At 43.7% G+C, this 21885-nt stretch overlaps 1 protein-coding gene and 1 pseudogene across 1 annotated transcript in view; one reads left to right on the forward strand and one right to left on the reverse strand.

Annotated features, from left to right (window-relative positions):
• LOC116504798 overlaps positions 1 to 17603 on the reverse strand; it is a 133148-nt pseudogene extending 115545 nt beyond the window's left edge.
• The window catches only part of LOC116504800 (zinc finger protein 850-like), a 361571-nt gene that overhangs the window by 70928 nt on the left and 268758 nt on the right, over positions 1 to 21885 (forward strand). The window lies entirely within an intron of this gene.

Consider the following 21885-nt stretch of genomic DNA (forward strand, 5'->3'; position numbering starts at 1 on the left):
TCGTTTTCGATTCCTAGCAACCGACCTTTACAACGGAGCCAATTGAAACGTGACGCTAAGCTTCGTTTTTTGTTCCTTTGGGTCAAGTCTTGATGGTTGGCCTTGCAGTTTCCATTGGAAGGGTTTTTGGAAGTGGTTCCCCCTCCCCCCTTTCCTGCTTCCTAGGCCTGATTGGCCAAAGTTTAACAGATTTTTGCCCTTTGGGTGAGACTGGAACTGAGCGTTTCTCTGTCTCTAATCTGGTGTCTTCATCACTACACCAAACTGGATCTTCTTCCTCCCCACAAAATATGCCCATTGACCTGTTTCTGCTGCTCCAACAGCCAATTCAAGACTGCACTTTTCAAGATTGATCAATTAGTCTACCCTGGCAGGGACCTTGGTGGTCTTCTAGTCCAACCCCCTGCTCAAGCAGACCCTATTTCAGACAAATGATTATTCAGCCTATTTTAAAAAACTTCCCGTGATGACACAGCCACAGCCTCTGAAGGCAAACTGTTTCAGTGGTTAGTTGTTCTCCCTGTTTTTTGTCCTGCCTTCTGGTCTTCGGAAAATAACTTCACCCCTCATCTTTGTGACAGCCACTCAAATATTGAAATTTTGCTATCATGGCCCCCTTTGTCATTCTTTTCATTAGACTAGACCAGTAAACATGTGCCAAAATTGTGCAATAGCGCATGTGCACACCCACAATGTAATGTAGGTTGGCTTTATTTAATTTTGCTTGATATGGTTATATAGTCTTGTAAGAGATTCAGAGGCTTTGGGATCATTGAAAGGGTTTCCGACTCGTTAACTATAATAAGATGAGACATGATAAAGATGACGCACTAAAATGTGACACCAAGGAAAGAAAACAAGGAAAATTGATTAAATATATTTTTACTATTTTAGTGTGATGCGGTGAACTAGAGGTGGAGCTCTCGCTTCACGATCAGGAAGATGTGAGTTCGATCCGAGGTAGAGGCAGATATTTCTCTCTCTGGGCACAATGACAATATATCTGCTGCAAACTCCGCATTGGTGATACAAAAGGCATCCGGCCAGTAAACTCAGCTCCATTCAGTTGTCCCAATACCACCCCGCAACATGTTCAAATTCTAAAGCACTTGGAATTAAGACTCCAGCTAAGAGCCTCTTGGTTTTTCCACACACCAGGCCTGGTCTTAGTTGTTGGGTGTCCTTGAAAGGCATTATATGATTGTGACATACTAAAAAAGATTGTAAAAGGTGCAAGGCCTGAAATTACACCTGAAATTTTACACTGGTTTTGTCACTGTCCCAAATTCCCCCAATATATTTGCTATTCATACGGTATCTTCAATTGCGTGCCTCATTCATGACACAATCTAAACAGACATGCTTGGTGCACTGAATTCCTGGAACTTTTTTGGAAAGATAAACTTTGAACCCCTTCTATTTCTCTTCTCTCATTTTCTATGAGGAGCCACAATCTGTAACTATAGTCTGAGCGTTCCTATCTCCAAGAAATGCTGGATGGAGAATTTTGAGGCTGAAAATCTTGAGGCAGGTAAGAAAGAAAAAAGCTGGGACTCTGTATGTGACATTTCTATTATCTACCAGGATGAACACTCCAAAAATGTTTTTACATAATTGCACAATTTCTGCAAAAATAAATATCCAGCAACTTCTTCTGCTGATGGGCAGGTAACCATGATCAAACTAATACGTTCCAATTTCTTCTTTTCTCCTTCCCATCTAGTATCATTACATATTAGCCTACAAAAAATCAGGCAAATTACTTATAGTCAAATTAAATACCGTGTTTCACTGAAAATAAGACAGGGTGCTGGCCTTATTATCAGGGGAGCTTATTGTTTTCCAGAAGGCGGCAGTTGGGGTGGGTGAGAAGGGCTCTAATCACAAAGCAACTCTGCAGCAGCAAGAACTTTGAATTCACAAGAAGTTTTTTTTACAGTGTTTCCCTTTGTGCCCAAAGTGGACACAATGGTGGGGAACACAACAGAGCTGAAAAGGGGTTGGTAGGTGGGGCATGGGGCAGGGAGGGGCAGAGGCTCCTGCAACCCATCTATTCCCAGTTGGAAGAGCAAATCTCCTCTACTTGCTGGAGGATGAGGTGGCAGGAACCAGGTACCTTCCTGCGCTTCAAAAGCAGATTCGCCCAGGTGCTGGTGCAGGGACTGGTGATGGCCATGGCTGCCGGCAGCGTGAGTGCATTGGAGGTGCCCAACCTGCTGTAGGCCAGGCGGACCAAGGCACTGAGACTGGCCACAGGTGGCCGCCATTTGCTTCATCATCAGTGGTGGGTTCTGGAGCTGCTGCAGTTGCCTGGAGATCTGAGCCCAGTGGTGGCGGAAAATGCTTGGGCCCCAGCGATGTGAAGTCCCCTGGAAGCCAGGATAGGGAAAGGTGACAAGTGGCTCTCCAAGGCAGTTCATGACTGCGCCACCCGCATCACTCCGCTCCACAAATTGAAAAGGGGTGCTGGCAGGCAGGAATTCTGCCGGGCGAGGAGCTGGGGGAGCAACTGGCCTCCCAAATAGCCGAGGAGGCGTCTGCCATGCAAGCATGAGGAGCTGGATTCAGGCCTGAAGCGACCTCCAAAGTGTAAGACAGTTGTGCGACCAGGCCAGATAGCGGGCTGCCAAAGAATTTGTAGATCGGGTGGACCTGGCCCAACTTCCACAGGGGGAGGGCATAGAAACCACCATAACCTTCCCTGCACAAGGTCAGGTTCATGTCAGAGTCCTTTTAGTAGTTTTCGGGGGGTTATTGGGGGGGGGGGCTTATTTTAGCCCATGTCCTGAAACGTTTGGTAGGGCTTAGTATCAGGACATGTCCTATTTTCGGAAAACACAGTAGTCAGTTTCTCGTCTAGACTTACAATGGGATATTAGAAATGAAATTCAAGCCTTCTCTACACACATCACTTTGGGCCACAGGTGGATTTTCTTGTGTGCGATAAGAGTGGAATGTTGCCTAAAGGACCGCCCACACTTGAGGCACTTAAATGGTTTCTCCCCTGTGTGTATAAGCACATGATTTAGAAGGTTAAACCTAGTACTGAAATCTTTCCCACAGTCTGGACACTCATACAGTTTCTCTCCTGTGTGAGTCCTCTGGTGTTTAACCAGACTAGAATTCTGACTGAATCTTTTCCCACAATCAGGACACACAAAGGGTTTCTCTCCTGTATGAGTCCTCTGGTGTATCACCAGGCTGGAATTGTGACTGAAACTTTTCCCACAATCAGGACATTCAAAGGGTTTCTCTCCTGTGTGAGTCCTCTGGTGTATCACGAGCTGGGAACTCTGAGAGAAATGGTTTCCACAAACAGAACATCGAAAGGGTTTCTCTCCTGTGTGAATCCTCTGGTGGCTAATGAGATTGGAACTCTCACTGAAACTTTTCCCACAATCAGGACATTTAAAGGGTTTCTCTCCTGTGTGAATCCTCCTGTGGCTAATGAGGTGGGAACTCTTACTGAAACTTTTCCCACAATCAGGACATTGAAAGGGTTTCTCTCCTGTGTGAATCCTCTGGTGTATTACCAGGTAGCAATTGTGACTGAAAGTTTTCCAACAATCGGGACATTCAAACGGTTTCTCTCCTGTGTGAATCCTCCTGTGGCTAATAAGGTGGGAATTCTGACTGAAACTATTCCCACAATCAGGACATTGAAAGGGTTTCTCTCCTGTGTGAATCCTCTTGTGACTAATGAGGTGGGAACTCTTAATGAAACTTTTCCCACAATCAGGACATTGAAAGGGTTTCTCTCCTGTGTGAGTCCTCTGGTGTGTCACCAGGCTGGAACTCTGACAGAAACTTTTTCTGCAATCAGGACATTCAAAGGGCTTCTCTCCTGTGTGAGTCCTCTGGTGTATCACCAGACTGGAATTCCGACTGAAACTTTTCACACAATAAGGACATTCAAAGGGTTTCTCTCCTGTGTGAATCCTGTGGTGTTTCACCAAGCTGGAATTGGTACTGAAACTTTTCTCACAATCAGGACATTCAAAGGGTTTTTCACCCGTGTGAGTTCTCTGGTGTACCACCAGGCTGGAATTCTGACTGAAACTTTTCCCACAAACAAGACATTGAAACGGTTTCTCTCCTGTGTGAGTTCTGTGGTGTTTCAGCAGGCTGGAATTGGTACTGAAACTTTTCTCACAATCAGGACATTCAAAAGGTTTCTCGCCTGTGTGAGTTCTCTGATGTATCACCAGGCTGGAATTCTTACTGAAACTCTTCCCACAAACTGGACATTCAAATGGTTTCTCTCCTGTGTGAGTCCTCTGGTGTGCAACGAGGTGAGAATTCCGACTGAAACTATTCCCACATTCAAGACATTTACAGAGTTTCTCGCCTGTGTGGATCAGCTGATGGCTTATAAGGTTGGAATTAGTACTGAAACTTTTCTTACAATCAGGACATTCAAAGGGTTTCTCACCTGTGTGAATTCTATGGTGTATCATGAGCTGGGAATTCTGAGAGAAACTTTTACCACAATCAGGACATTCAAAGGGCTTCTCGCCTGTGTGAGTTCTCTGGTGCATCATGAGCTGGGAATTCTGAGAGAAACTTTTACCACAGTCAGGACATTCAAAAGGTTTCTCACCTGTGTGAGTTCTCTGGTGTCTAATGAGGTTGGAATTTCTATTGAAAGATTTTCCACACTCAGGACATTCAAACAGTTTCTCCCTGTTGTGAGTCCTCTGATGTTGAACCAGACTAGAATTCTGACTGAAACCTTTACCACAATCAGGACACTCAAAGAGTTTCTCTCCTGTGTGAGTCATCTGGTGTGTCACCACATTGTAATTGTGACTGAAACATTTTTCATAATCAGAACATTCAAACGGTTTCTCCTTGGTGTGAGTCCACATTGCCATGCTTGCTGAAACAAAGACTGGATTGGGAGCACTTGTAGGGCTTCTCTCCTGTGTGTGTTCTTCCATGGACCACAATGGAGTTATTCTGACCAATGGTTTGGCCACATTCAGAGCATTTGTACGGCTTTTCTCCAGTCTGGATACTCTCAGGTATAATAAGCTGGTGATTTGCAAGTTGTATGTTTCCCACAACAGGAATCTCTATAGAGTTCTTCCACAACTAATATTCCTGAGGTGGTCAAAAATATGGATGGTCCCTTGTTTAGTGGTGCTTTAATTCAAACTGTTTTCTTCCTCCCAGAGCAAGGCATGCAACACTGTCTGCTCTATGTGACTTTCCAATTTATCTTTTCTTCCCGACTGACGTCCAGATATTTCCCTCTTTTGCTGAATGGAAAAAATAATCTCCCTTGACTTTTCATGTAACGCATGCTTGAATTCCACACTCTACTTTTCCCAACTAGAAATCACTTCTCAATTTTCTCTCAATTCTCTCTCATTTGCTGAGGAAGGTGAAGAATTGTGTGGTTTTCTGAAGGAAATGGAAAATATTTTGATTTATGGACGGAGTTGCTTTTCTATTCAAGGTTGCTTGTTAGCCTCAGTTGTCCAGAGTGATCTTATTGCCATCTCCTTTGTCTATAAGATAAAAATAAAAAGGTATCTTTACTTGTGAATAAAAGGGTTGCAAAAGATGAGGGGGGGGACATTTACATTGCAATGAAAAAGTAAACATGCCACAATCCTCCAATAAGCTCCAATAAGCTCCCTGATCATGATTCATTTGAGACGTGGAAGACTACCCAGATCCAAGTTTGAATATCTGTTCAATGACGAAATTCACTTGTTGACTGGGTCAATCACAAATTCCTAGCTGAGCAAAGGGTTGTTTTCAAATACAGGCAAGTGAAAAAGAAAGTACACACTCTTTGATATCTTTGGTTTTACTTATCAGGACATAAAAATATCATCTCAACAGGAAATAATAGAATTTGAAAGGATTTTGGAGATCTTCTAATCCAGCCCCTGCTCAATCAGGAAACCCTACACCATTTCAGATAAGTGGCTCTCCAGTCTCTTCTGAAAAGCCTCCAGTGATGGAGCACCAGAACTGCAGAAGTCCAGCCGTTCCGCTGGTTACTTGTTGGTGAGCATCTGGAAATATCTCACTGCTTCCATAGTATAAAGAGGCCAAGTAGCAACCAAGTGCTGTTAATAAACTGCCCTTGACCAATTGATCATTAGCAAATGTGGCTACATCTATAATAACTGAAGCTGTAAGAGTTTCCTGGTCTAATAAAGGATAAAGAATGAGCAATGATCTTAGAAAAGCAATTGTTGCTCCTCATCAATTTGGGAAGGTTTAAAAGGCCACTTCCAAAGAATTTAAAATTCATCATTCCACAGTGAGGAAGATTATTCACAAGTGGAAGGTTGAGCCCAAATTTGACATATGTGTAGCCATCTTATTTAGCTCTTTATTATACACATTTATTCTTTTTCTTCCTCTTCACTATATAAGGAGGGCTTTTGGGCTCGCCACATTCTTAAGATGAGGGGAAGGTAAGATTGTTTTAGCTAGGTGACCTTCTTTCCCGTGGGAACAGAGGCTTCTCCTGGTGAAAAGGGAAGGTGGAGTTTAAAGACACTGGGCAATGTGGATTGAGTGTTTATTGGATAATGTGACTTTTGATGGAAGTTTCTAACTTACAATAATGTGTGGTGTAATTACGGTTTGTGTCTGTTCCATTCTGGAGAGAAATAGGGTTATTCATGTTAAAGACAAGAACCTGAGCGACTCAATTTTTACACTTTTTATAATGCAAGCAGCAGCTTTGTAACACATTAAACTAAGACCTTATGTAGAGGGTACATTTGGGGGAACAACAAGGCTATAAAGGTGATTGAGAAAAACCAGGCCAGCTAAGCCTGACTTTACTGGAAAGAGCTGGAGTCAGTTTCAAGAAGCTGACGTAAGGGGATTGATTATCTTGTTGTGTTCTTATTATTTCCTAATATGATAGGAAGAGGTCAAGGAACTTTCCACAAAGGGGATTTTTTGGCTGGAAACTGATTGACAAGCCAAGGTATTGTATAACATGAAATTGTATAACATGGACATGTAAGGAGGTAGTCTATTACTCCAAAATATACTTAAACTTTGTATTCAGAGCTAGCCGACATTTTTTTTTAATTTTCTTGTATTTTTATTAAACAAATAACACACACAAAATAATCATCTTACATTACATCTTGTACAAAGTGTGTCAATTGGTTACAATTAGCTTTCGTGCATCTCTTCCACAGTCATTACTTACATTCATATCAAATGTCAAAAATTCTTAATGAGTCTTACTATCAACATATCATAGTTCTCATTTGACTGAGGTTGTTTTAGTGTCCTTTTGCCTAAAATAATCCATGCTTAAAAACACAACCACCTAATGGCATTTCATTAATTATTACAAAGTCATCCAATAGGAGCTCTAGGAGACGCCTAGAGCACCTATGGAGGTCCGATAAGTCCGATTCGAACCGAGCACTCCTAACAACCTGCACCAAGGAATACATCAGGGCACTTAGGGCAGCAAAAAGATCTTATATTGCCACCTTGGTTGCGTCCGCTGAGTCCCGTCCAGCCGCCCTGTTTAGGATAACCCGGTCCCTCCTAAATAGGAGGGATACGGGGGACCCCTTGCAGGGTAGGGCTGAAGACTATGTGCAGTTCTTAGCGGACAAAGTTGCTCGGTTTCGGTCGGATTTGGACTCCACTTCTGCAGATCCAGCCGAGGCACAGGTGGATAATTCGGTATACCATCGCTGGGTTGAGTTTCAGGATGTTGCCCCAGGGGACGTGGACAAGGCCATGAGAGCTGTGAGTGCCTCCACTTGTGTACTGGACCCGTGCCCCTCCTGGCTGGTTGCAAACAGCGGAGAGGTGGCACGGGGCTGGATCCAGGCAGTTATTACCGCCTCTCTTCAGGAGGGGCACTTCCCCACCGCACTTAAAGTGGCGGTGGTGAGACCCCTCCTGAAGAAACCATCTTTGGATCCAGCCGTCCTTAACAACTACCGTCCAGTCTCCAACCTTCCCTTTGTTGGGAAGGTTGTTGAGAAGGTGGTGGCCTCCCAGCTTCAGCGGTCCTTGGAGGAAACCAGCTACCTAGACCCATTCCAGTCCGGCTTCAGACCTGGTTACAGCACAGAAACCGCTTTGGTCGCATTGACCGATGATCTCTGGAGAGCCAGGGATGGAGGCCACGCCTCCATCTTAGTTCTCCTTGACCTCTCAGCGGCTTTCGATACCATCGACCATGGTATCCTTCTGCGACGACTGCAGGAGGTGGGAGTGGGAGGCACTGTTTTGCAGTGGTTCTCCTCCTACCTCTCGGACAGGTCGCAGTCGGTGTTGGTCGGGGGGCAGAGATCGACCCCTAGGCCCCTAACATATGGGGTGCCGCAGGGGTCGGTCCTGTCCCCCCTACTATTTAACATCTACATGAAACCGCTGGGCGAGATCATTCGGAGGCATGGGATAAGATATCACCAATACGCGGACGATACGCAGTTGTATCTGTCCGCCCCATGCCAGCTCAATGAAGCGGTGGACGTGATGAACCGGGGTCTGGAAGCCGTTAGGGACTGGATGAGGGCTAACAAGCTTGTACTCAACCCGGAAAAGACCGAGTGGCTGTTGTGTTTTCCTCCCAATAATTTGGCCAGTGTTCCATCACTCAGGCTGGGGGGGTCAAATATTACACCCCTCAGACAGGGTTCGCAACTTGGGAGTCCTTCTGGATCCACAGCTGACTTTTGATTACCACCTGTCGGCTGTGACCAGGGGGGCATTTGCCCAGGTTCGCCTGGTGCGCCAGTTGCGACCCTACCTGAACCGGGAGGCTCTCACAACAGTCACTCAGGCCCTTGTGACCTCTAGGCTGGAATACTGCAATGTGCTCTACATGGGGCTGCCCTTGAAGAGCATCCGGCGACTTCAGCTAGTCCAGAATGCGGCCGCGCGAGTGATTGTGGGTGCACCTCGGTTCGCCCACAGAACACCTATCCTCCGCGAGCTGCGCTGGCTACCTGTTGATCTCCGGGTGCGCTTCAAGGTGCTACTTACCACCTACAAAGCCCTTCATGGTAGTGGATCTAGGTACTTGAGAAACCGCCTCCTGCCAATTACCTCCTCACGACCCATTAGATCGCATAGATTGGGCCTCCTCCGAGTTCCATCTGCCAGTCAGTGTCGACTGGCAACTACGCGGAGGAGAGCCTTTTCAGTAGCAGCTCCGACCCTTTGGAGCGATCTCCCCGTGGAGATTCGTACCCTCACCACCCTCCAGACCTTCCGCACAGCCCTCAAGACCTGGCTATCCCGTCAGGCCTGGGGTTAAAGATTATAATCCATCCCTGCCCGAATGTTGAATGAATGTTGCTTTACTCTTTTAATTATGTATTGTCCTATATGTCATTGTATGTTTCCCCTTCCTATATAAGTTGTAAGCCGCCCTGAGTCCCCTCAGGGAAAAGGGCGGCCTATAAATAAACTTAACCTAAACCTAAACCTAAACCTTAAACCTTTATAACATATTCTAAACAAAGATTAGTTGACAAAGTTTCTAAGCCCCTTTTCCCCCCAAGTCACTGTTTACAATTTGTGTCCAGGTTCCTTTTGTTATGGTAGTACATATATACTGTATCCCCTATCCTTATCATTCCATTGTTAGTTATTATAATTAATATTGGTTAACAAAAAATCCTTTACTGTTATATCTATTTTCTTTTCATCAAACCAACATATATGTATACTTTATTGCCCTTATCAATTATTTATTTAACATTACAATCTATAAGTTACTAAATTACTACTTACTAATTATAAAACTTAGTTAATTTTTTTGTTATCTGCTTTCATATATCCAATAACATTACACCTTTTTAACATATTCAAAGTAAGAATTAATTAAATTTCTAAACTTTTTCCCCAAATCATTGTTTGCAATTTATATCCAAATTCCTTATGTTAAACTAATATATATGTGTGTGTGCGTGTCTGTCTGTCTGTCTGTCTGTGTGTTTGTGTGTACCATTAACTACATCTCTTATCATTAGTTAACATTTCTAAGCCTTTTTTCCAAGTCACTCTTTACAATTTATATCCAAATTCCTTATATTAAACCAGTACATATATGCCGTTAAGTATATCTCTTATCATTTCATTATTGTTATCATTAATATTTGTTAACGAAATCATTTATTACTTATACCAACCTCCTCACCTCCAGCCAACATATACCTTGTTACCATTATCAACTATTTATTTAACCAAGCAATCTAAAAATTACTAAATTCCTACTTACTAATCATCAAACCTAGCTATTTTTTTTTATTATCAATTTTCATATATCAACCTGTGTCCTTCCAGAAGGCATGTAGTCTTATTTCTTTTGTCATTTGTGAAGTTAATCTTCTGTTTATTTCCTTGGTAAAGTTTTTATGGACATCTCTCCGCACCTTGTTGTTTGTTGGATTGCTCAGGTAATCTCAGCGCCCTTTTGCTACTTTAATTGATTTATCTTTGATTGTCAATCCTGCTTCTGATAAAATTTTTCTCTTTAAGACCATCATTTTTTCCTCTTTTTTCTTCTTTTGTGTCTTGAAATTTGGGGTAGAGCTCCGGACCATCGAATTTCCCTCTCCATACTCCCATTTTTTCGCTTTCAACTACTTTCACTTCAGAAATCAAATCATTAGTTTTCTTATCTTTGTGTTCATTTTTCTCTTCAGTTTTTGGAGCTCCATCTCCCTCATTTTTTTCTGATATAAACTCTATCTTTTTGTCAATTCTCCAAGTTACCTCCAATAACTTTTGAATTGTGTCCCAAATCTTTTGCAAAATTAAAGTTTCCTCTTCTGAAAATTGATCCATGTTTCCAAATTGTAAATTACTGCCACTCTAGCTTTCAAGACATATATATATAGTGTCCCAACCCCTGGTATGCCCAAATATGGGAGGGAGCATACTGCTTCCCTTTTCTATCTATTGGCTCACTCTGGGAGCCATCCAGGCAGAAAGCCATTTTTTTAATGTTGCCTTTGCAATTGTTGCACAATTGCAACACACACAGAAACACACACACACAGCTTAAACACGAAATCAGTTGCAATCTTCACAAGAAAGAGGTTCCATTTTTTTCCCTTCTCCCAGTGCCGATAAGACTCTCAAAGGACAGCTTGGTAAACACTTTGTGCCCTTGGCTCTTATCACTTTTAGTTACGGAGCTTTGAAGTACAAAGACAGTGAAATCAAAGAAGAAGCAGGAACAAATGGGTAGTTTAAAAAAAAACTCTAGCCTCTAGCCTCTGAGTAGCAGAATTCAATTATTTCCTTCACTCTCTTAAATTATTTCAGATTTAAGAGGGTCAAAGCTCTTAAATGGAGTTTAATAGCAAATAATAGACGATTTTTGTTAGAGTAGAGAGGGAGATTTTGATCCTTAAGTTGAAAAATAAAGCAAGAAAAAGCCGAAGAAGAAAAACCCGAAGAAGAAAAACCGGTCCGTTCACTGTAAGAATAGGGGAGAGAGAGAAAAAAATTGCAAGGAGCACTTCAATCCACAAAGTGTAGTTACAAAAAGAAAAGCATACTAACCAAAACAATCCAATGAAGATCAATTCTGCCACTAACTTCTTCTGCTTAAGGATTTAATTTAGCATAAAAAATAAGTTCTTTTAGGCAATTTTTTTCAAAACAGAAAGGATTCACCAGATGATCACACTTTCTCTTTCCGTTTCCTTCCGTTCCTTAGCCGTCCCCACTTCATCAGCCTAGACTGCCTTTTGTCGCCAGTTTGAAGTCCTTCTCTTGTATCAATCAGAGACTTGCATTGTCCCTGAGATCAGCAAGACATCTTCCTGTTCACCGTCTCTTCAGGACGGTTTAGGTCCAATTGGACCAACCAGTGGCAAAAGTATTGGTTGTAGTCTCATCGAGACCGCACATCCATACTGTAGGGACATTGGCTCCTCCTCCCCGACATTCTCTTTCTATCTTTCATGATTGAGAATCCTTTTGCAAAAGTTTATACAATTGTATTTTAAATAAATATGCTTTTTATTGTCCATGGTCTCCTTGTTCTTCTATGAGAGAGGTTGCTTGTCTCACACGGAATTACAACAGACTTTGCCAATTTGATGTTTACCTAAATAAAAGAAATTTGTTTTCGAAGATGGACTTTGCATATTTCTTCTTTGAATGGGTTTCATCACTTGGAAACCTCACATTATTCTCCAAAAACTGATCCCGAGCAGGGATTGCTATTCAGGGTCCTGAGCCCTGGCTGCTCACCTGGAGCATTCCTACTGAGCAACAGCAAAGATTCAGGGAAGATGGCAGAAGAACGACCACCAGGGGTAAACTCTGCGGCGGGCCCTGTCTTGGATTATCAGTCCAGCCACTAGATCCCCAATGGATTCCCCAGGAGACAATCCAAGTGACTGCTGTCGTGGAAGATATCGTGCACCAGATGGAGCCTGCCCAAAATCCCTGGTCAAATGGTCCACAAGCGCAGCGATCCAGCAGATGGAGAGGGACCTGTTCAGCCAAACCACCCTTCCGGACCCACCCATCAATCACCCGATAACAACGGCCTGGGAATCCCGAGCTTGGAGTGGAGGGCAGCCACTGGACCCATAGGATCCATGGTTGATCTCAACAAAATAGCTGAATGGCAATATCAAACTGTTCTGACCTAGGCTTCATGAGAAAGCATAAATCACACTTTTAGTCCCAAAACCCCTCTTTTATTTAAACGGCTATGAATTATGGTCATTCACAGCCCGTAATGATTCACAAACAGTCTGTGAAGAGTCTGACAGATGCCTGCTCGAGTTGCCAAAGTCTTTCAGGTTAATATTGATAAGCATCCACCTTTATCTCCCTTGAAATGCTGCCAGAGACCTAATTGCCAATTAGTTTTGCAAGGCCAAACGTAGCAGTCAAACAGAGCTTCTCAGAGTTTGAACTGACCAGAATGAACTGATTGCTTCCTGCAAAGGCTAACAACTGTTTGCTCCTCTTTTATGTCTTATGGGAGGGGCCAATCATCTCCAAGCCTTGCTCCCGAGCTGCCCCTTTTGTCTTAACTGTTCATGCCTTCTGGCAGCTCTGTGAATGCACACACTGGGAATATGCTCACACTGTTCTTCTGCCTCGCTGATGTCAGACTCTGGAGGCAGCATATTACTATTGGATGGCTTTGGCTCCCTGTCTGCCTCCAACGCAGAGCCTTTGTTCGAGCCTTCCCCAGACTCCAGGACTGGCCCATGTTCCTCCTCACTGTCCATTTCTGCTGCCAGCTCAGCAGACCACAACACCAAACGGTGATGTGCAGCCGGACCTTGGGAGAACTAACCGACCAGCGCATCATTGGACATGAAGGCAGAGGTTCACCAGGGAGGAAAGTACCCCCAAGGAGAGGCCGAACAACATGCGCTTCCAGCCTGTCAACTTTCAGTCTCACCCAGTTGTTGGGAGACCTATCCCCGCTGAGGAGAGGCAGTCTACTGCTGCTGGAGATCTACTGCCATTGCACCATTTGTCCTCAAGAGGAGAACACAGCAGTACGAGAAGAAGGAGAAACCCGCAAAGAACTCATCGAAGAACCATCCCACCCTGCCACACCTTCCACCAGTGGATCAGATTCCTCCAGGATGGGTATTCTATCCGAGTATGGGATGGGTTCGAGACTGGGCTCAAATGGTGCCGGCCCAAGCTCCAGCCCCACCATCACCGCCACAGCCACTTCCATGTGCAAAAGCACTGATGCCTTTCAAGACTATGATTGATGGAACTGCAGGAAAACTTGCATTTTTCCTGAATAGAGCATGGTACTGCATCGATCGGCATGGAGATGAATTCCACGACAACGCACAGCTCGTCCAAGTCCTGGGGGATAATCTGGAGGAGGAGGCATCCAAACAGTTCACCCAGCACCATGATGAAGGCTCACCTGAACTAAACAACATGGACAACTTCCTGAGAGAGCTCAGGGCCCAATTTGAGGATTCTTCCCGAGCACAAGAGGCAGAAGCAGAAATCAAAAGCATCAGGCAGAAGGGAAACCAGCCAAGGAACTAGTGCTTGACACTGGTCAGAGAGAATCCTGGTGCACTATTTCAAGGGAAGCCCAGATGAGAAGCTGCTAAAAATTTGCCTTTGCCGTTGGCTGCCCAAGGAAAGAATCCTTGAGTGTTATTGAGTGGCCACTGCTATGGACAATCCGCTCAAAGAGAACCGCAGAAGCAACATTGAAAGACAACCCTGGACCACTCGGGCACCACTCCATATCACGCCAGAGTGAGGGATGCCAAACAGCAGCCGCCCCCACTTCAGTAAAGTGCTTCCATTGCGGTCAACAAGAGCACCGCGCCTCAGAGTGCTTGGCACCAGTCCCAGTACCTCAAGTGAGAGCACCCACTCCCCAAAAAGGGAAAAAGGCATTGAGAAAACCGTCAAAGATAAGCAAGTTTGCATGCCAAGCCATCGAGGTCCTTAACCCCCAACAAACCACAAGGGAGGGAACTCTGGTGGCGGGATTACCCGTCATACAGGATGGAGATGGCGAAGAAGATGACCCGATGGTAAGTGAAGCCATCCGACCATTTAAAATAAAAGGAATTTTAACTGTGTCCCACACAGGTGTAGAGGGCCCCATAGATATCATTATAGACACTGCAGCTCATGATGCTTCATTAGCCCCGATTCCGTGCACAGCCTAGGTATAGAAACAAAAGCACTAATGACCCCTATTCGATTCCAACAAGTAGATGGATCCATGATAGGGGGAAGTCTGGCCACGCACGTAACCGAAAAAATAAAACTAACTGTGGGAAAGCACTGGGAAATAACCCTGTTTATAGTAGTGCCAAAAATGACTCAATCAGTAATCCTAGGTTTCATCTGGCTAGACAAATGGCGCCCAACAATAAGCTGGGAGGGTAGCTACAGGAGAATTAAATTAGCGCTCGGCCCCAAGTCACCTCCTGAACAAAACAACCAAATTGAACCCCAGGTGACCCCAACAAATTCCCCCCACTATCGAGACCTAGCTGAGGTTTTCAGTGAGGAGGAGTGCAACGTACTACCCGCCCCCCCCCCCCTCATCACATTGACTGTGCCATTGAGTTCATACATACCAAGTTCTTGGGGCCTTTTCAAATAATTAAAAGTAATAAAACCAGTAACTGTGCAACTTAAACTGCCTTGCTTGTTAGGCATCCAGTTTTCCATAGTAGTTTGTTAAAGCCATTTGTTATTTCCTCTTTGTGGCCAACAGATCGTGCGACTCCAAAGGTATTGATTATTGCTGGGCATGAACATTATGAAGTTAAAAGTATATTGGATTCTAGAATTTACAGAGGGCAATTACAATATTTAATTCATTAGAAAAGGATATCCTATTTCAGAAGCCACCTGGGTAAAAAGTCAATGCTAATAGATTGCTTCAGAGGTTCCAAGAAATGTATCCACACAAACCCAAAGGGGATCTTGCGGTTGGCAGGGGAGGTTAGTTTTATATGTATATGTATTGTTGTATTTAACCTAATTGCAATCTTTATATATTCCGCGTCATTGGAGGAGTTTCTTTTCAGTTGAGGGGGGGCAACCTGTCGAGCCCGAATTTGACCTATGTGTAGCCATTTTATTTAGCTCTTTATTATTCTCATTTATTCCTTTTCTTTCTCTTTAGTAGGTAAGGAGGGCTTTCGGGCTCGCCACATTCTTAAGGTGAGGGGAAGGAGCGAATAGGATAGATAGTGAGGATTGTTTTGGCTAGATGACCTTCTTTCCCATGGGAACAGAGGCTGCTACTGGGAAGGTGGAGTTTGAAGACAATGTGGATTGAGTGTTTATTGGAGAATGTGACTTTTGAGGGATATTTCTAACTTACAATACTATGTGGTGTTATTTCAGTTTCCGTTGGATACAGAATTACAACAGATTTTGCCAATTTGATGTCTACCTAGCTAAATAAAAGAAATTTGTGTTTGAAGATGGACTCTGAACATTTCTTCTTTGAATGAGCTTCATAATTTGGAAACCTGACATGGAAAACATTGACAGTTGCCAATCTTCCCAGGAGCGGATGTCCAAGAAAATTCACCCCAAGGCCAGACGATGCAATGGCCAGAGAGATTGAAAAAGAAAAGAGTTATATCTCAGACTCTACAGGCTTCAGTTAGCAAGTTAAATGTTAAGATTCATGACAATAAAATTAGAAAAAAACTGAACAAGTATGGTTTGTTTGGAAGGGTTGCCAGGAGCAACCTAAAAAGGTCATAGCAGCAGAGCTGTGGTTCGCAAAGTTGCATCTGAACAAATCACAGGACTTCTGGAACACTGTCCTTTGCACAGACCAGACCAAAGTGGAGATGTTTGGCCATAATGACATGTTTGTCATTATGTGATAAACAGTGACACATTTGACAAAAACCAAACACAGCATATCAGCACAAGCATTTCATAGAAACCATGAAGCACGGTGGTAGAACAGTGATGATTTGGGCTTGTTTTGCAGCCACAGGACCTGGACACTTTCCAGTCTTTGAGTTGACCAGGAACTCCTCTCTATACCAAAATATGGTAGAGTCGAAAATGAAGCCATCTATCCAACAGCTAAAGCTTGGCTGACAAGGAATTATGGAAGAGGATAGGGACGTAAAGCACATCAGCAAATCTACAACAGAATGGCTGAAAAAGAAAAGCATCAAGGTGTTGCAATGGCAGTCAAACTCCAGACCTCAACACGATTCGCGGAACCTTAAGAGAGTTGTTCATAAAAAAAACACCCACAAACCTCAATGAACTGAAGCAATGTTGTAAAAAAGATGGGCCAAAATTCCTCCGCAACACTGCAAGAGACTGATAAAGTCATACAGAAAAGAATTACTTCTACTTGTTGCTGCTAAAGGTGATTCTACATATTATTGAATCAAAGATTTTTCACACATGAATTCTCCATTTTGGCTTTCTTTTTATAAAATAAATGATGACCTGATGTAATATGTCATGTGTTGTTGTTCATCTGCGGTTGTATTAGCTGACTTTTAAGAATATCTAAGGACCAAATGATTTTTACTATATTCTGATATATAAAATCATAGAAGTTAAGGAGAGTGTACTTTCTTCTCCACATGACTATATATGGAAGTCCTGGCACCAATAGGAAAACAAATCTAAGTAAAACAACCCAGAAACGACCAGAGGCGCATCAGTCCGATCTTGTTGCCCGAAAAACATCAGGTCCATAAAAGAATAATAAAGTTGGGGGGGGGGCAGACTTGGAGGTCTTCTAGGCAGGAGACCCTATTCCATCCTGAACAAATAGCTATCCAATCTCCTCTTAAAGCACTACAGTGATGGGAGCACCCACAACCTCTGGAGGGAAGCCATTCCCAAAGAATCCATCTTCACTTGGAAGAGACTTTTCCAATCTTCCCACCAGGAGGAAAATTGCAGCCACCAGTTTCACAGCGTGCAGCACCAGTGGGCTTAAATTCGGGGAGGGAAGGAACCTGCAGCAGCAGCAGCTGAGATGCTTCAGCCCAGTTGCTTCTCTGCTTCCAGGACTCTCCTCCCACCCGCCCTCAACTCACCTTCCAGCTGCTGCTTCGACCATGGGAAGAGCACAAAAGCCTCTCTGCACACCTCCTTCCTCCCATGAGTGATCCGGAAGAGGAAGTTCCTCTGCCCTTCTCCTCTCCTCACATCCTTTCTAGCAATAAAGTACTCAATGGTTTAAAACTCCCCCTTTAAGCCCAAGAACGAATGGCATTTTGCTGATGATTTTCTAGGCACAGATGTTGCCTGACCGCCATCTAGCGATCGGAGGTGGAAACACACGCTTTTCCAGGCTCCACCAAGGCGTTTGGGAGAGGTTTTCAGCGATGATATGGCAGGAGGTTGTTTTCGATTCCTAGCAACCGACCTTTACAACGGAGGCAATTAAAATAGTGAAACGTGACGCTAAGCTTTGTTTCCCCCCCCTTTGGGTCAAGTCTTGATGATTGGCCTTGCAGTTTCCATTGGAAGGGTTTTTGGAAGTGGTTCCCCCTCCCCCCTTTCCTGCTTCCTATGCCTGAGAGGATTGGCCAAAGTTTAACAGATTTTTGCCCTTCGGGTGGGACTGGAAGTAAGCGTTTCTCTGTCTCTAATCTGGCGTCTTCATCACTACACCAAACTGGATCTTCTTCCTCCCCACAAAATATGCCCATTGACCTGTTTCTGCTGCTCCAACAGCCAATTCACTTGCACCTTTCAAGATCGATCAATCAGGGTAGAGCTGGCAGGGACCTTGGTGGTCTTCTAGTCCAGCTCCTGTTCAAGCAGGAGATCCTATTTCAGACAAATGACTAGTGAGCCTATTTTTAAAAACTTCCCGTGATGGCACAGCCACAACCTCTGAAGGCAAGCTGTTCCAGTGGTTAGTTGTTCATCCTGTTAGGAAGTTTCTCCTTAATTCTAAGTTGCTTCTCTCCTTGATTAGTTTTCATCCAATGTTTCTTGTCCTGCCTTCTGGTCTTTGGAAAATAACTTCACCCTTTGTCTTTGTGACAGCCACTGAAATATTGAAATTTTGCTATCATGGCCCCCCTTGTCATTCTTTTCATTAGACTAGACCAGTGGTGGGGAACCTTTTTGTAAACACATGCCAAAATTGTGTGTGCATGCCAACACACCCACAATGCAATGTGCCCTGCTCACCCACACATGCCTTCACAACCCCTCTGCCTGGGGGGCAGGGGGTCCCCAGGCTTCAAGAAAGCCTCGAGCCTGGCGGAGGGTGAATAATGGGCCCAACAGGCCAACTAGAACTTGGGTTTCCAAACTTCCGGTTGGCCCGTTGGGCCTGTTTTTCACCCTCCCCAGACTCCAGAGGCTTTCCTGAATCCCGGGGAAGGCGAAAAGGCATACCCCAGCCCTCCGGAAGGCTGAAAATCAGCTGGACTGATTTCCAGAAGGCTGAAAATCCAGTGGTGGGTTTCAAAAAATTTTGTAACCTACTCTGTGGGTGTGGCCTGCTTTGTGGGAGTGGCTTGCTGGCTATGTGACTGGGTGGTAGTGGCTTGCCGCCCATGTGACCGGGTGGGAGTGGCTTGCCGGCCACGTGACTGGGTGGGAATGGCCAAGATGATGTCAGCATTCCCAGTCAAGATAGAGGTATAAATTACACAGAAAAGAAAGAGGCATCCATACACATGAATTTAACTTCAAAGCAGTGGCAACAACTTAAATTCATTAAATAATAATGTTTGTTAGGGCTATGCACTGTTTTTGAATATATAGGAATGGAAAGCCCACAGCATCTACTTGGTACTTTTTAAAGCAGCTGCACCTGTTTCCTGGATTCATGAAATATCTACTTTAAAGGGTGGGGTACTATATTTACAGTCTTGTATTCTCTTCAGTACTTTGTTTGAAACAGAATCCAAAGTACCGTGCAGTACTTTGTACTAGCATTTGTACTAAAGCTAGGCAAGTTATTTTACAGGGCTCTGAGCACTCCTCCAGACAACTTTCCAGTGCTTTGAAATCCCACCAAATGATTTATACAAGCCTATTTCATACTTTCTTCTATATGGCAATCAGGGTGGTTTTACATATGGTTCACAGGTGGTCTATTTTCCAAGTACTTAGAGGGCCAAGAACTGCCTTTCCTAGTGTGGGAAGTTATCATCCAGCCCTCTCCCAGAAGAATGAAATATCCTAGGAAATATTGAAAAGGCAGAATATTTCTCTGGATATGAAAAGAAAGAAACATGTTTTAAAAGACAGAATAGTTGCCTGTAGCTTCCTGCCCATCCCCACTGTTAATGGGCCATTAAGAAAGCCAAGCTAGTCTCTTTTACATAATAAAGACTTCTCACTGCAGCCCCAGGGGGGATGGGAGTAAAGGCATGATAATATTGGCCCTTTACTCAACTGACCACATGACATCTGAGAACTCAACCAAATCTGGATTCAAAACACAGCCCAGAGAATTGCCCCTGCATGGCCCTATGGGAGCCTGACAACCAATCAGAATACATTTCTTACACAGAAACAGGAAACAGAGAGGTGGGACTGAACCGGTTATAAAAAGCCTAGCAAGCCCCTCCCTCAGCCCTTCTCTTCTTCTCCACCAACATTGAAGTATATGATCACCTTTTCTGTTCAGGGCTCAAGCCATGTGGCCCTGTCCAACAATAAACCATCTTTCCAAGCAGCCTCCATGTCTCCAGGGTCTTTTTCCCCACTTGGAGCCAAACCCAGAAGGACATTTCTTTCATCACTAGATTGCAGCTTTAGCTTCCTTGAATGTTAACACACCTTCAAGCCATTCAAATGTAGACTAGCTCTGATCCTGGAACCATATCACATGCTTTATATATTAATATCATATTCAATGTAATCATTATTGCTAAAAAAAACAGGCAGCAGTTAGAGTAGTTTGTAACAAAACATGGGCAAGTAACAAGAAGTTGATTCACCACGACCACTTCTATTTTAGCTTATTTCTGTCTTATCTAATATTTTCCTGCAATTTTTTATTAATCCATACTACTAAAAAGAGTTCTACATAATGATACTTTTAAAATAAGTTTGATGTCCAACAGATTTCCTACTTATTAATATGAACAGGTTCTGGCCTGTTGCTTAAAAAAATAAATTCATAAATATATCCCCAATAAAAAAGAATAGTATGTTGGAGTACTGAAAAACTCAGCCAAATGAGAAAATCCAAAGAAAAAAATATTGGACTTCCTGCTAAGAAGTAACAATTTATATATAGTATGCACAATTCTTTTAGTTAAATTATTGCTGAACAATTTATAATAGTTCTATCAAAGTATTATTCTAAGATATTTGCCACTACTACCCTACTTCCTAGATGTTCACTATTGTCTCTCTCTCTCCCCCCCCCTAAGATTTAAGGGCATGTGAAACAGTTTTGATGAAAGTTGTATGATATGAAACTTCTCTCCTTTGAAATAAAGTTTGGTTTTAATTTTCCAATGAATCAAAAGGAATGTTTCACGCTTGTTACACAGCATTTGTTTTAGCTTTCCATAGCTCTCCCCAAAACCAGCCAAGGAAGATAAAACCACAGAAATTTAATACTGTTGTGCACAGCTTTGCACTAAATGATCTGTATAGTAAGCCAAAAATAGTTCAAGATTATAATTAGCCCACCTGTTTCCCCCATTAACATGCAAATACATTTTTCTTGTTCAGAGACTGCATGAGAGATTTCCCAGTCCTTGCAAAATATTACACATCCACATAAAGGGAGCAGCAACTCCTCTGTGAAGGGAGGGAGCTCGGCTTTTCTCTGCCATTTAAAGGCTGCAGCATGGAGAATCCCAACTTTTTTCCTTTCCCTCCATTCAGAGGAGCTGCAGCTCCCTTTATGCTTCCCCAGCCCCCTCCCTCCTGGAGGGGTCGAAGCAATTGAAAGGGACAGGCAGGCTGCCACAGCTTTACTGAGAAGACAAACTTCTTGGGTCTGGCTGCACTGGAGCTGGTATAGCGTTTGTGTGATCAGAGCAACCACATGGCTCATCTGCACTGGCTCTTTCCCTGGCGACGGGCTAGCAGTTGCGGGTGCGCCACACTGCTTCACTGCTTTCACTGATTAAATGGCAGCAGGTCTTTTTCGACTCCTAGCAACCAACCTTTGCAATTGAGCAAGTGAAATAATGAAACGTGATGCTATAGTCTCATTTTTGGTGCCTTTAGGTCAATCTTGATGCCTACCCTTGCAGTTTCCTTGGCAAGGGTTTTTGGAAGGGATTTCTCCCCTTCCCTGCTTTCTAAGCGTGTGAGGACTGGCCAAAGTTGAACAGATAGTTTTGCCCTTCATTTGGGACTGGAACCGAGCGTTTCCTTGACTCTAACCTGGTGCCTTCACCACTACGCCAAACTCGTAACAGCAAATTCAAGGATACAACTTTCAAGATCAATCAA

Source organism: Thamnophis elegans, chromosome 2 (assembly GCF_009769535.1).
Source record: "Thamnophis elegans isolate rThaEle1 chromosome 2, rThaEle1.pri, whole genome shotgun sequence".
Classification (NCBI taxonomy): Eukaryota; Metazoa; Chordata; class Lepidosauria; order Squamata; family Colubridae; genus Thamnophis; species Thamnophis elegans.